The sequence below is a fragment of the Schistocerca serialis genome, unplaced genomic scaffold (genome assembly GCF_023864345.2).
Source record: "Schistocerca serialis cubense isolate TAMUIC-IGC-003099 unplaced genomic scaffold, iqSchSeri2.2 HiC_scaffold_1362, whole genome shotgun sequence".
NCBI classification, from domain to species: Eukaryota; Metazoa; Arthropoda; class Insecta; order Orthoptera; family Acrididae; genus Schistocerca; species Schistocerca serialis.
Genome location: NW_026047583.1, coordinates 52,207,494 through 52,223,367, shown reverse-complemented (window position 1 = coordinate 52,223,367; position 15,874 = coordinate 52,207,494). Strand labels below are relative to the sequence as shown.

Here is a 15,874-nt window from a genome sequence, read left to right as displayed (position 1 = left end):
TTTTTCTCTCTTTTTAGAGAATGTCTGAATTTATCTTAGCATGCCAAGCTGTTAACCTTCTTAACAATTTATGAAAATTAAACTACATACATCTCCAATCTTTTTCCCCACTCCAACGCACACATCTTTTGCTGAAAGTATTATTTTAACAATTACATGAAACTGTGCTGCCATTTGTGAAACAAAGTTGAAAGTGTTCTCAAGATAAAAGGTCTTCACAAAAGGAGCATTTAGTATCTCTGCAGGTGGTAATACTGACAGCCATCATATAAACAAGCCCAAATGGTAGAACATCCTGCTTTACACATACACGCAATGGCAGAAAAAAGGAAAAGAGCACACCTTTCATTCAAGCATTGAATATATAAACTGATGAGACAAAACACTATGACCTCCTGTTTGATAATGTGTTTGTCCACTGTTGGAACACAATACAGCAGTGATTTTGTGTGGGACAAGTTCAACAAATTTCAGGTATGTTCCCAGCATTATGTGAGGTATGTTCCCAGCATTATGCAGCACCGCATGTCTAAGCACAGGTCATGTAATTCCCATAAATTGGAGATCAGTGGTTTCTGGGTGCAGAACTGGTATCTGATAGCATCGCAGATGTATTCCATCAGATTCAGAAGGGGTGAATTTGATTCTGGCCTCGTGACACTGAAAGTCATATTGTTGAAACATGTCACCTTCATTAGGGACAGGGTGCGGACAGTGCACAATAACGTTCACACAGAACAAAGCTGTTATGGAGCCTTCAGTTACTACCACAGGACCCATAGAAGACCAGGTGAATGTCCTCCATAGCATAATATTGCTCCCACTGGCCTAAGTCTGTAGCAAAGTGCACCTTGCAAGCACCAATTCACTCTGTTGACAGTGTATGTGCACAAAACCGTCAAGTAGGTGTAATGCGAAACTCGAATGATTCAACCAGATGACACATTTCTATTGATTCACTGCCCAATCTCAATGCTCCTGAGCCACAGAAATTGTAATTCAACTGTGTTGTCAACATGGGAACATACAGGGGTTGTCTGCAGCAGAGCCCTATGTTTAACAATGTGCAATGAATGGTGTGCTCTGAAATACTCGTGCTTCCACCAGCACTGTGTCATCAGACATGCCACAGAAATTAGCTTCCTCAGCCGAATGTCATCTTTTTCAAAGGAACCATCCCAGCATTTGTCTTAAATCATTTAGGGAAATCAAGGAAAACCCAAATTTTGATGGCCCGATGGGATTCGGGTCCGTTGTCCTCTGGAAGTCAAGTCCACTGTCTGACCACTGTGGTGGCATGACCTAGTCTTAATTAAGCCAGAAAATCCTGGGAAATGCTGACATACTTATTGATTTAAGATATAACAATTTAAAACAATCCTCTCATGAATTTCACTACAATTTTCCGCTCTTTTGAAAAAAAATTTCTTTTGACTGTTTTGATGTTGTTTAGTATGTTTAAATAATGATGGCAGTCTCTATAAAAGGGCAGTTTGACTTTTAAGTTTAGTTATACTGTTTTAAACTACATCCTTCATCTATTTGTCCACCCAGAAGTGCTATAGGATATAACTTGAAGACTATGGTGAGGTGGCGGGGGACAGTCATGTGTTGAGAAGGAGGTGCTGCCAGAAATGAAGTGTGTGAGGTGACGTTATTGACACTGCATACAGGGAGAATAAAAATACTCTATTCCATATTCATTTACAATCTACGTCTGGCCCCCATATGGTTTTACTTTTCTCCAATAAGAAAAAAGAAATTGTCAGTAACTGTCTTTATAAGGTCTTAAAAGGAAACAAACAATAGAAATCTAGGCTGGAGTAATGACCATATTATAAAAAAGATACATTGCTATTCACTGTATACAGGAGATGTTAGGTCACAGACAAGCACAACAAAAAGACTACTAAACACGTAAGCTTTCCATCAGAAAGTCTTCTTCCAAAGTGGACAAAAAACACACACACACACTCACACACACACACACACACACACACACACACACACCCGACCGTTGTTTCTCCCATGATGCACAGTTGCTCCCAGTCTGGCCCTAGCAGCCGGAGACAGTGGTCATGTATGTGTGATCTGCATTTGCGCACATGTGTGTGCGTGTGCGTGTGTGTGTGTGTGTGTGTGTGTGTGTGTGTGTGAGGGAAAGGGGGGGGGGTTTGCACCAAAAGCTTACGTGTTTAATAATAGGTGGTGTTCCTTTCCCCCCCCCCCCCCCCCCCCAACCCCCCCTGCCAGCAACACATCTACACTATACAGTGAGTGCCAATCTATCCTTTTCATAATACTGTCGTTACCACCTTGCCAAGAGGCATATTGTGGAGTAATCTGAAGGGCTCTACTAATTTGTACAAGAGGAAGGAGAGCACAATCTCAATGTAAGTTTTTAGAAAACTGGTATGTGCATTACTTCTCCAAACCTTTCAGAAAGGATACGGTATGCACTTCATTCAGCAAGATGAGTAATAAACAATATTAGCAATACTGCATCAAACTTGTTCACTTTCATCTTTGGATTAAACATTCGATTTCAGAGAGTACAGAATTTGGCAGAATCAAATTTTGGGGATATGTGGAACTGGGACAATGGCATATTTGTTACCCATTCAACAAACTAAGCACTGCTGATTGCTACTTTTATTGTGTCTGCTGCTGCAATGCATATATGAAACTATAAGTGCAGCATCTATGATGGAATAAAATGTTATACAAATGAAACATACAGGTACAGTGAAATAGAGTAGTATGGCTCATCATTTCGGTCTCACAGATTAGCAGGTGTTGACTTGAAATATAATACTTAAGAAGTTGAATCCAAAGGAGAGGATGTACCGTATTTACTCAAATCTAAGCCGCACTTTTTTTCTGGTTTTTGTAATCCAAAAAACCGCATGCGGCTTGGAATCGAGTGCAAAGCAAGTGGAAGTTCTGAAAAATGTCAGTAGGTGCTGAAACAACTAATTTCTGCCGTGGAATATATGTAGCGCTACACAGGCATGCTTCGTAGGCACAAAAATAAATACTGGCGCCAAAACCTCTGCGTCAGTAAATAAATTAAAAAAAAAAAGGTGGAAGACAATTTTCATACATTATCCAACGAAGTAAATACAAATTCCGTATTGTTCATCTTCGAATGTAGCAGAACTTCAATGTATTACGAAAATCCGACCGGCAAGACTGTTTGGGATGTTTGTCAATATGGCCAACTCAATGTTCTGAATTTTTTCCTACCTGTGAGAAGAGACGGTTGCTAATAGGAACCTGATGAAATGTGAATCACATGCAGTATTCTCTTCATCATAAGAGTAATACGAATATAAACATTTTGCCACGTATTCTTTCGTGTTTGCTGCTATCTTATTTAAATCCTGTCTGCCTAATAAACTACGAAACTAGAGTGAGACAACAGCAAACGCGGAAGAATATACGTATCGTGTCATGTTTATATTCATATTATTCTTATGCCTAATAGTGATACAGTCAGAAATGAAGCACGGCAACTGACTAGATTTTTATATCCAAGATGACTCTAATTTCTGTGCAGAATTTGATGTACTAAAGAAGCGGCCGCAAAGATTTTCAAATGGAGAAAAATTTTCACCTAACTCTCGTTCAGAACATGTTCTATCATACGCAGTCTATTATTTGGTTCTTGTTGATCGTTATCAAAGAAAGCAGCAGTGTAAGGAACAACAAATAGTAGTCTCTTGCCATTGTTTTGCTAATGAGATGATTTCTCTCTCTTCTTTTTTTTTTTTTTTTTTTTTTTAAATTGTAGGCAGCGGTAGCGTGCACAAAAGCAAGCCATGCCACGAGTGATGACAGGCCGCAAACACGCACTATCAGAATGCGACAAACAATGCATGACACAGTACAGTAATGCATTTTCAGCTTAGAGTGACATAAACGCCTATAACAAGGAAAACGGCACTTATCAGATCAAAGCAAAATAAGCGATTGATTCAAACCAGATGAAGCACATGAAAAAGGAAGGGTACCAGTATAAATACGGATGGAGCGCCTGACGCATAGCAAAGGCTACCTGGTAAAGCTTAACTGCTAAGCTTACGACTCGAACCAAACTACTGTAGCTGTATCGTCATTCATTCGACCTAAATTGTGTCTCATATTACAATGGACCGACTTTGTTTCGATTTGGAGGTGCGGCCTAAAACTTTTCTCTCCCCTTGAACTTCGAGTCTCAAATTTCAGGTGTGGCTTAGATTCGAGAATTTTTTTTTTTTTCTTTCCTTTATTTCGAGTCTCATTTTTCAGGTTTGAGTGCGGCTTAGATTTGGGTAAATACGGTAGGTGGTATTTCAACTAATTCTGACTATGAAATAAAACAAAGTACAGCAGGGAGCTCTGACAAATCAAAGAGCAGCGATGAAGATTCTGATGAATAGTAAAGTATGAGTTAAAAAATAAGATGCTACTGAGATCGTAAATTTTTGTTGTGTTGATGAATCTGTTAACAAACATATTCAAAAATGCACTGAAACATTGGCACATGTAGTGTTGGGAGGTGATAAACTGTCATTACTGTTAGAGGAGCTACGTATTTCTTGCTGTTCTACTCCTAAATGACACTGTATCTGAAGGTATAGAATGAATCTTCACTGGCTAGAGAAATGGGTAACACAATTTTACAAGTCTCTGCTGTCATGTAATCTCTTCAGGGAAATCATGACTGTACTAAGATTCGGTTTGTGGTTGACAAGGTCAGAGTCATTAAGAAATGCAAGGCAGCTACCATGTCAGTCCTAGAAGAGAGAGACGTAGCAAACTGTCAAAGCATGTACAGTCCCGGTCCATATGTTTGTGGTGATGTACTAACCAAGTAATACTGTGTGTCAGGCAGCGCATTACTCAAGAACCATCATGGAAAAAGGTGGAGTGGTAATTTATGTAAAAAACAACATATTTTACAATGCATTAGATTTAAAGAGCCATTGTATAGAGCAACAAATTGAAGTATGTGGTGTTGAGATTACTGTAAATGACTTCACGGCTGTAGTGTTAGCACTGTATAGATCTCCCTCAGGGAATTTGAATGTATTTCTTAAGCACTTAGATTCTTTATTATCCATACTGTACTCAAAGTCCAAGAACTTGATAATTACTGGTGACTTTAATGTTGATTTCCTAAATGAGAGCAATAGTAAAGCTGATTTAGTACATTTAATGGAGTCTTATAATCTGATGACAATAGTAGATTTCCCAACTAGGGTTGCTGTTAACAGTAAAAGTCTGATAGATAATATATTTATAGATAAGTCTACATGGAATGAGATCACTGTACATCCAATCCTTGGCCTTTCTGATCATGGTGGTCACTTGCTTAGGCTCAATTACATCAGTGTGTGCAACAGTTCCGAGCATTCTTGGAAATCTTTTAGGATAATAAATGAACAGGGCCTTAAAAAATTCAGTGATAGCCTAAAAGAGATAGACTGGAGCCGAGTTGATAGGGAAACAGATGTAAACAAAAAGTACAATTCATTTTTAAATGAATTCATGTCTGTATTTGAGTCCATCTTTCCCAAAAAAAGTAGTTAGAAATAGTCATATAGGCAATGCCAAGAAGTCTTGGATCACTACAGGGATAACAACATCTTGTAGAACAAAAAGGATGTTATACAGTTCTCTCAGGACTTGTAATGATCCAAAGAAATGACAACACTACAAACTTTACTGTAGCATTCTCAAGAAGGTTATAAATAAATCTAAAAGTATGTGCATAAAATCAGAAATTGAAAGCTCAGAAAATAAAATTAAAACTATAAGGAATGTAATAAAGAGGGAAACTGGCAGGACAACAGGGAACATGTCTCAGGTAGAGATTAAAACAGGGGACAGTATCATAAAGAAACCTGAGTTGGTTGCAGAAATATTTAATAACCACTTTTTGAGAGCAGCAGAGAAGACAAGCTGTAATGGTTCTATGGAAGAATCATTGTCCCTCCTACAGAAAGCTATTAGCAACAGAATCCCACAGTTATCCTTATCTCCATTTACTGTAAGCGAAGTCATAAGAGTAATTAGATCATTAAAAAACAAAAATTCTGCTGGTGTGGACAATATTTCTAGTAAAATACTGAAACACTGTTATAAATTTGTTAGTCCCGCCTTATGCAACATATACAATGCATCCCTACAAGATGGGATTGTCCCTGACAGACTTAAGTTGGCTGTAGTGATTCCTCTCTTTAAAAAAGGGGATAAAAGCATTGTTACAAACTATCGCCCAATATCCCTATTAACTACCTTCTCGAAAATTCTAGAAAAACTCATGCACAGGAGGATTGTAGACCATCGCAAATTCCATAGTATCTTAAGCAAAAATCAGTTTGGTTTTCGTGCCGGTCTTTGTACTGAACAGGCAATATTCTCTTTCAGCAACCAAGTTTTGGAAGCCATTAACAAAAAAATGTCTCCAGTGGGTATTTTTTGCGATCTTACGAAAGCCTTTGACTGTGTAAACCACCAAATTCTTTGGAAAAAGGCAGAATACTATGGTTTAGGTGGTACTGTTGGCTTGTGGCTACAATCATATCTACAGGATCAGAAGCAGACTGTAATGCTAAATGGCTCTTCTGGAGAAATTGCCTCGTCTGAATGGGGCATGATAACGTGTGGTGTGCCTCAAGGCTCCGTTTTGGGCCCACTGATTTTCCTCATCTTTATTAATGATCTTCCTCTTTGTTCTGAGACAAACAGCAAATTTACCCTGTTTGCCGATGATACCACAATTCTAATTGACGATTTGACTGATCATGATCTTGAAAAAACTACAACTACTGTTTTTAATGACATCTTAAATTGTTTCTCCTCAAATGGTCTCTCACTCAATGCAGATAAAACTCATTATATGAGGTTCCATACATCACAAAGTAATCCCAATGAAATTGACATAAAATGTAGAGATCAACCAATACAGAAAGTTGAAGAAACAAAATTCCTGGGTGCTTACATAGACAGTAAATGTAATTGGTCAGTTCACATTCTTCATCTATGTAAAAAACTTAGCTCGGCAACATTTTCACTACGGGTAATTTCTTCAGTGGCTGAAGTTGACACTATTAAGGTTGCCTACTTTCGCTACTTCCACTCATTGATGTCATATGCTATCATATTCTGGGGGAACCAACCGCTTGCAAAACAAGTTTTCACCATCCAAAAAAAAAGCAATCAGAATAACGTGTGGGGTTAATCAAAGACACTCTTGCAGGTATCCTAACAACTGCCTCACAGTATATTTTTTCCTTGCTGACCTTTGTGTGCAAAAATTATTCCATCTACCAAGACAACAGTAAATTCCATGGTTATAACACCAGAAACAAAAACAATCTACATTTAGAAATGAAACGTCTCACTCTGGTACAAAAAGGAGTTTACTACTCCAGCATTAAGCTGTTCAATGCTCTACCACTACATATCAAATGTGTTCATACAGAACTGCCAAAATTTAAACGAGTTCTCAAAGATTACCTGACAGAGAAATCTTATTATACTGTGGATGAATACCTGAAAGAAAATGTATACCATCACTAAACTTATTGTGTCTAGAAGTAGTTCAATTGATTTAATTGTGCATTTGGGAATTAGCTCACTTTTTGTAACAACAGATTGGCTGTACATGTATTTACTCTTGTAGGCCTAATATCTGATTTAACTTTGTGCTCTTGCCTTTAACCTTTATTTGAAACTCCTTTTTCTGTCAAATGGTTGTTATGTTATCTAGCTGATATTGTATCTGTTACCGTATTTATAGTATGTCTTACTTAAACTATGTACAATTTGCCATTGAATTGCCCTTGTATAGTTTAAATTGAAACCTGTACAATTTGACACGTTCCATATCCTTGTGATTGACTCACTAACTGGATCTATGGAACAAGAAATAAATAAATAAATAAATACTGAAGTGTGATCCAAGTCGCACAAATATGGCTTTAATAATAACCTCCGAACAATATGCCTCTAAGGACTCAACAAGACACAGAACACTGATGTGCACATTACAAACTAGAATCACACAGAGAGTCAGTCAGCACTGTTCCACACTAATATATGTGCGAGTCACCAGCAGATGGCACGGCAGGGACCGCACAGCACGCTTGGCTCCCAGAGACGGCCTCCAGCAGCCAGCCTGCAATGATCAGTCGGTGACCAATTTAAAGACGCATGTACGGCAACACCACTCTCGGTGCACTCACACTGACATGTACTAGTAGCACGATACAGCAGTGATGAGTAGTAGTACCCCTCCTGTCTTGTGCGCCTTTTATCTGGCTCTACAATTTACTTTCCTAGACCCTCCTAATTCAATTTGCTCTGCAGACTATTTAAAACTTTTGAAGAAAAAGGAGCCACAATTGCACTTTGTGTGCCAGTTACTTTCCAATACATTGGCACCAGCTGATCTTATTTAAGAATACTCAACTTTCGTAGCCATACTTACAGCACATCCTTTGCTTCCTGGCCTAAATCCAAGTTAACTCCCAGCCCCCCCCCCCCCCCCACACACACACACCCCTCTCTCCCCCCCTCGCAAATCAGCTAGTTGTGTGGTGTTATCTCACGTCACACCCTAGTCTATGAGTGCCCAGCTGTCTGGCACCTGACCCCCCTACCTGCACCCCTAGCTAGCCCACAGATGGCTCCCCACTCTCCCACGAGCCACTAAATGCTTCCCTCCAAACCCCTCCCATCTCTCTCCATCTCTCACATTGCCTCAACCCACCCCATCCTACCCCACTCTAAAGCCCCACCTCACTCCAGAACACTCACCATGGGCCAGTAAAGAGCTGGCAGTTGAGCGACCACAGCATAAGGAGACATGCATGCGCATGTGAGAGAGTGTGTGTGTGTGTGTGTGTGTGTGTGTGTGTGTGTGTGTGTGTGCGTGTGTGTGGGCGCGCGCACATGTTTTCCCTACAGCTAGAAAAAGAAAGTGCATTCTGGAAGCTCACCAAGTAACGTACCTTTTAGTTTGGAAGGTAGAAGACGAGGTACTGGTGGAAGTAAAGCTGTGAGGACGGGTCGTGAGTCGTGCAAGGATAGCTCAGCACTTGGCCACGAAAGGCAAAGGTCCCAAGTTTGACTCTTGGTCCGGCACACAGTTTTAATCTGCCAGGAAGTTTCATATCAGTGCACACTCCACTGCATGGTGAAAATCTCATTCTACATACCTTTTGTTCGTGTGCCTATCGATGAGACAGTGCTTCTGCCTTTTGGTGAGCCATCTCCTTTATTCCTAAATAATTCGTAATTTTCAACAGAAACTTTCTGTACCTTATTGTTGCATCCTACATTACAATATGCAATTTCCACAATATGTGGTCATCTGTGAATATAATGGGGGTAACAACTGTAGGAGACCAAAAACTGACTGCAGTAAGCAAGTTCAAGTTATTGTACGCTGCAGTAGTTACCCAGAGGTGAAGAGGGTCACAGAGAATAAGCTAGCATGGGCAACTCCATGAAACCAATCTTCAGATGGAAGATCACAACAATAAAAACATTTGATTCAGCATACAACAGGCTCCAAACAGCATACACAACCTGTGTGCTCAGAAACACAGAAAATCATATTGGTTCCATCAGCAGGAAACTTCAGCCCGTAATTGTTATGGAACACTGCGGCGATTTTGTTCATTAATAAAACCCAAAACTGGGGAGTAATAAGAGAGTATTGTTGTAACTTCTTATCAACCTGGTTACCAAAATACATATTAAGAACACTGGTAAAGTGTTATTTTGAAGGGGTCACTCCAAAGCGCCACGAAAGTATTTGAGCAATGTATAAAATTAGAGAATCAGTGCACAATATTGAAAGCCTATCTACATTATCTATATCTGCATGACTAGTCTGTAATTCACAATTAATTGCTGGCAGAGGGTTCAGAGAACCACCCTCAACCTATTTATCTACCATTCCACTCCCCTACAGCATTTGAGGAAAACCAAACACTTCAATATTTCCGTACAAGCTCTGATTTCTCTTATTTTATTACAATGATCATTTCTCCCTATGTAAGAGGGCTCTAACAAAATATTTTCACATTCGGAGGAGAAAATTGATGATTGAAATTTTAAGAACCTGCTCCAGCAAAATGCTTTTGCTTTAATGACTGCCACCCCAATTCACATGCGATATCTGTGGCATGCACTTTCCTGTTTCCCAATAATACAAAATGAGCTGCCCTTCTTTGAACTTTTAAATGATGTCCTTTGTCAGTCCTATCTGGTAAGGATCTCACACCATGCAGAATACTCCAAAAGAGGACAGACAAGTATAGTTGTAGATAGTCTCTTTAGTAATCCTAATCTTCTAAATGTTTTACTATTAAATCACAGTCCTTTGTTTGCTTTCCCACCGCGTTATCTATGTGAGCATTCCAATTTAAGTTATTTGTAAATGTAATTCCTAAGTATTCAATAGACTTCACAGCCTTTAGACCTGCGTGAATTATCATGTAACCAAAATTTAGTAGATGCCTTCTACTACTCATGCGGATGACATAACAATTTTTATTATTTAAGGTCAGTTACCACTTTTTGCATCATATGGATAGGTAGCCTAAATCATTTTGCAGTTCGTTTTGATCATCTGATCACTTTACAAGACAGTAAATGATATGCAAGACTGTAAATGATAGCATCATCTAAGAGGACTGCTCAGATTCTTTCTTAAATTGTTAATGTAGATCGGCAACAGCAGGTGGTCTATAACACTTCCTTGAGGAATGTCAGATATCACTTTTGTTTTACTTGACGATTTTCCATCAATTACTATAAACTGTGACCTTTCTGACAGGAAACCACACATCCAGTTGCACAACAGAGACAATACACCATAGGCACACAATATGATTAGAAAATACTTGTGAGGAACTGTTTCAAAAAGTCTTCTGGAAATCTACAAATATGGAATCAATTTGAGAGCCCCAGTCGGCAGTACTTATTACTTTGCGTGACTAAAGAGCTAGCTGTGTTTTAAAAGGTCAATATTTCTGAATCTATCTTGGCTATTTATCAATGAATCATTATCTTTGAGATAATTCATAATATTCAAACACAATATATGTTCCAAAATCCTAATGCAAATCAACATTAGTGATATGAGTCTGTTATTTAGCAGATTACTCCTCTTTTCTTTCTTGAGCATTGGTGTGACCTGAGCAACTTTTCAGTCTCTAGGTATGGATCTTTATCAAATGAGTGGCTATATGTTGTTGTTGTGGTCTTCAGTCCTGAGACTGGTTTGATGCAGCTCTCCATGCTACTCTATCCAGTGCAAGCTTCTTCATCTCCCAGTACCTACTGCAACCTACATCCTTCTGAATCTGCTTAGTGTATTCATCTCTTGGTCTCCCCCTACTATTTTTACCCTCCACGCTGCCCTCCAATACTAAATTGGTGATCCCTTGATGCCTCAGAACATGTCCTACCAACCGATCCCTTCTTCTGGTCAAGTTGTGCCACAAACTTCTTTTCTCCCCAATCCTATTCAATACTTCCTCATTAGTTATGTGATCTACCCATCTAATCTTTAGCATTCTTCTGTAGCACCACATTTCGAAAGCTTCTATTCTCTTCTTGTCCAAACTATTTACCATCCATGTTTCACTTCCATACATGGCTACACTCCATACAAATACTTTCAGAAATGACTTCCTGACACTTACATCTATGCTCGATGTTAACAAATTTCTCTTCTTCAGAAACGCTTTCCTTGCCATTGCCAGTCTACATTTTATATCCTCTCTACTTCAACCAACATCAGTTATTTTGCTCCCCAAATAGCAAAACTCCTTTACTACTTTAAGTGTCTCATTTCCTAACCTAATTCCCTCAGCATCACCTTACTTCATTCGACTACATTCCATTACACTTGTTTTGCTTTTGTTGATGTTCATCTTATATCCTCCCTTCAAGACACCATCCATTCCGTTCAACTGCTCTTCCAAGTCCTTTGCTGTCTCTGACAGAATTACAATGTCATCGGCGAACCTCAACGTTTTTATTTCTTCTCCATGGATTTTAATACCTACTCCGAATTTTTCTTTTATTTCTTTTACTGCTTGCTCAATATACAGATTGAATATCATCGGGGAGAGGCTATAACCCTGTCTTACTCCCTTCCCAACCACTGCTTCCCTTTCATGTCCCTCGACTCTTATAACTGCCATCTGGTTTCTGTACAAATTGTAAATAGCCTTTCGCTCCCTGTATTTTACCCCTGCCACCCTTAGAATTTGAAAGAGAGTATTCCAGTCAACATTGTTAAAAGATTTCCCTAAGTCTACAAATGCTAGAAACGTAGGTTTGCCTTTCCTTAATCTTTCTTCCAAGATAAGTCGTAGGGTCAGTAATGCCTCACATGTTCCAGTATTTCTACAGAATCCAAACTGATCTTCCCTGAGGTCGGCTTCTACTAGTTTTTCCATTCGTCTGTAAAGAATTCGTGTTAGTATTTTGCAGCTGTGGCTTATTAAACTGATTGTTCGGTAATTTTCACATCTGTCAACACCTGCTTTCTTTGGGATTGGAATTATTATATTCTTCTTGAAGTCTGATGGTATTTCGCCTGTTTCATACATCTTGCTCACCAGATGGTAGAGTTTTGTCTGGACTGGCTCTCCCAAGGCCGTCAGTAGTTCCAATGGAATGTTGTCTACTCCAGGGGCCTTGTTTCGACTCAGGTCTTTCAGTGCTCTGTCAAACTCTTCACGCAGTATTGTATCTCCCATTTCATCTTCATCTACATCCTCTTCCATTTCCATAATATTGTCCTCAAGTGTATCGCCCTTGTATAGACCCTCTATATACTCCTTCCACCTTTCTGCTTTCCCTTCTTTGCTTAGAACTGGGTTTCCATCTGAGCTCTTGATGTTCATGCAAGTGGTTCTCTTATCTCCAAAGGTCTCTCTAATTTTCCTGTAGGCAGTACCTATCTTACCCCTAGTGAGATAAGCCTCTACATCCCTACATTTGTACTCTAGCCCTCCCTGCTTAGCCATTTTGCACTTCCTGTCGATCTCATTTTTGAGACATTTGTATTCCTTTTTGCCTGCTTCATTTACTGCATTTTTATATTTTCTCCTTTCATCAATTAAATTCAATATTTCTTCTGTTACCCAAGGATTTCTACTAGCCCTCGTCTTTTTACCTACTTGATCCTCTGCTGCCTTCACTACTTCATCCATCAAAGCTACCCATTATTCTTCTACTGCATTTCTTTCCCCCATTCCTGTCAATTGTTCCCTTATGCTCTCCCTGAAGCTCTGTACAACCTCTGATTCTTTCAGTTTATCCAGGTCCCATCTCCTTAAATTCCCACCTTTTTGCAGTTTCTTCAGTTTTAATCTACAGGTCATAACCAATAGATTGTGGTCAGAGTCCACATCTGCCCCTGGAAATGTCTTACAATTTAAAACCTGGTTCCTAAATCTCTGTCTTACCATTATATAATCTATCTGATACCTTTTAGAATCTCCAGGGCTATATATGATTTCTAATGGAGCTATTGTATCAGCATTCTCTGAAAGAAACATAACTGCTTTATGACACTGAGGAGAGCTACTACTAAGTTACTCACAGTTGCAGTTGTTCTTGATTTGAATACTGCAATAATAACTTTGTTGTCTTTGGTGAAGAAATTTCAGAAATCCGTGTTTAGTAACCCTGCTTTAGTAGCACTGTCATCAGTAATATTACCACAGCTATTGCGCAGTGAAGGTATTGGTTGTGTCTTGCCATTGGTGTACTACACATGCAACCAGAACCTCTTTGGATTTTCTTCCAGATTTCAAAACGAAGTTTCACTATGGGAACTATTAAACACATCTTGCACTGAAACCCACCCTAAGTTTCGAGCTTCAGTAAAACATCGCTAATCTTGGAGATTTTGCATTCTTTTAAATTTTGACATGCTTTTTTTCATTGCTTCTGCAGCTGAGTTTTGACATATTTTGTGCACCACCCTTTTAATTTATTTGGTATCCTTTCAATTTATTTGGTATATATCTCTTAATTGTTGTCGATACTATTTCTCTGAATTTAAGCCATGTCTGGTCTACACTTACAAAGTCAGGCTTGAAGGAGTAGAGACTAAGTAGAGACCGTCTCCTTGGAAGGCATTAAGTTAATTTTTATATGCTTTCTCATTAAATGCCCTATTGTGTAGGGCTGAAAATTAATAGGGATAAGGTAAACAGAATGTGCAAAGTAAGTGGAAATTACTCGTCTCTTCCCCGATTACAGTGCAATAGAAGATAATACAAGATGTTGACAGATTGCCATATCTCGGTAGCTTTATATGTAATAATGAGGTCACAGATGCAGAAATCACCAGCAGAACTGGAAAATCAGTCCATATGGCAATTAGGTCTGTAATATGCCAACAAAGCTTTGACTACACTCCTTTATCGTTTATATGTGTGAGACTTGGAAAATGTCAGTAAAATCAGCACACAGTCTCCATGTTTTTCACCAACAATGCTAGAGATGAATTCTGAAGATGTTAACCCAACCAAGTTACAAACGATGAAGTGCTGAGAATAAGAGGTCTACACAGCCTGCACAAAATTATTGTTGAAAGAAGACTGAGGATTGCAGGTTATGTTCTACGCATGTAAGGTGGAAGAATCCCAAAATCAACACTGTTGTTGAAATCAATGGACAGATACAGATGTACAGGAAGACCTTTTAACACCTGGAACTTTTGCAATGAATCTTCAATCCATGGACACAAACTTGGAGGAAGGTGAGAACTTGGCAGCTGATCAAGTCAACTAGTGGAAACCAGTTCCTTGTATGGTACACAGCAAATCTGAGTAAGTTAGTAAGTAAGTAAGTAAGTAAAGTACAACTGGGGATTTTGCAAAACTGTTGGATGATCGATATTATTGTCTAGATTTGACACTGTTGGACTTCTACCTTTTCCTTGATGTGTATTCTTCAAATTGTGAGTTTTACGAGAAAGCTGATAGATACTTACCAATCAACCTTCCCTGACACGAACTGACATTGTCTCTTTATAAATTCTACTGTGCTAACAATTATCTACTGAGAATCCTCGACTAGGTCTCCGCAGCTCAAATGAGCCAGTTTCTTTTAAATTTCTGTCTTTGGCTATAATTGTCTTCCAAGTATGGTGACACAACATCCTGTCATGAAACTTTTGCCTTTACACTTGTTTACTTTTCTGGACACTGCCTTTTTCTGCACTGTGCACTAAATACACTATGTGAGTAATGTCCAATCTCCAACAACCAATCGTGAACTGTAAACAGCTGTAAACTCTACCAGGGCACATAACAAACAATTAACATTTGTGTTTTAGTGTTCTAGGCTGTGAGGTCATCAGCGGACAAATAATTTAGTACCTATTCCTGGACAGCCAGAGTGGCCATGTGGTTCCAGGCGCTACAGTCTGGAACCGAATGACCGCTACGTTCGCAGGTTCTAATCCTGCCTCGGGCATGGATGTGTGTGATGTCCTTAGGTTAGTTAGGTTTAATTAGTTCTAAGTTCTAGGCGACTGATGACCTCAGAAGTTAAGTCGCATAGTGCTCAGAGCCATTTGAACCTATTCCTGACGTGCTGTTGTTTGGAACAACAACTGACATGATCCAAAATATTACTTTCTTTTATTATAGCTTCACTTTTATTTTGTCTAATGATTACTAATTTCAGTATCAAATTCCATCATCAAGCCACTATATGATCAGAAAGCATAGTGTATCGTTAAAATATTGTTTAATAAACAGATTACCATTATATCATCATTCCTTAAAGTAATGTCCAAAGTGGAAGGACAGATGATTAATTTTGAGTATATACTAAAGTC

The 15,874-nt window shown here is 38.9% G+C and overlaps 1 protein-coding gene across 3 annotated transcripts in view; it reads right to left on the bottom strand.

The window, feature by feature from the left end:
- LOC126440353 (molybdenum cofactor biosynthesis protein 1-like) overlaps window positions 1–15,874 on the bottom strand; it is a 346,021-nt gene that overhangs the window by 220,510 nt on the left and 109,637 nt on the right. The window lies entirely within an intron of this gene.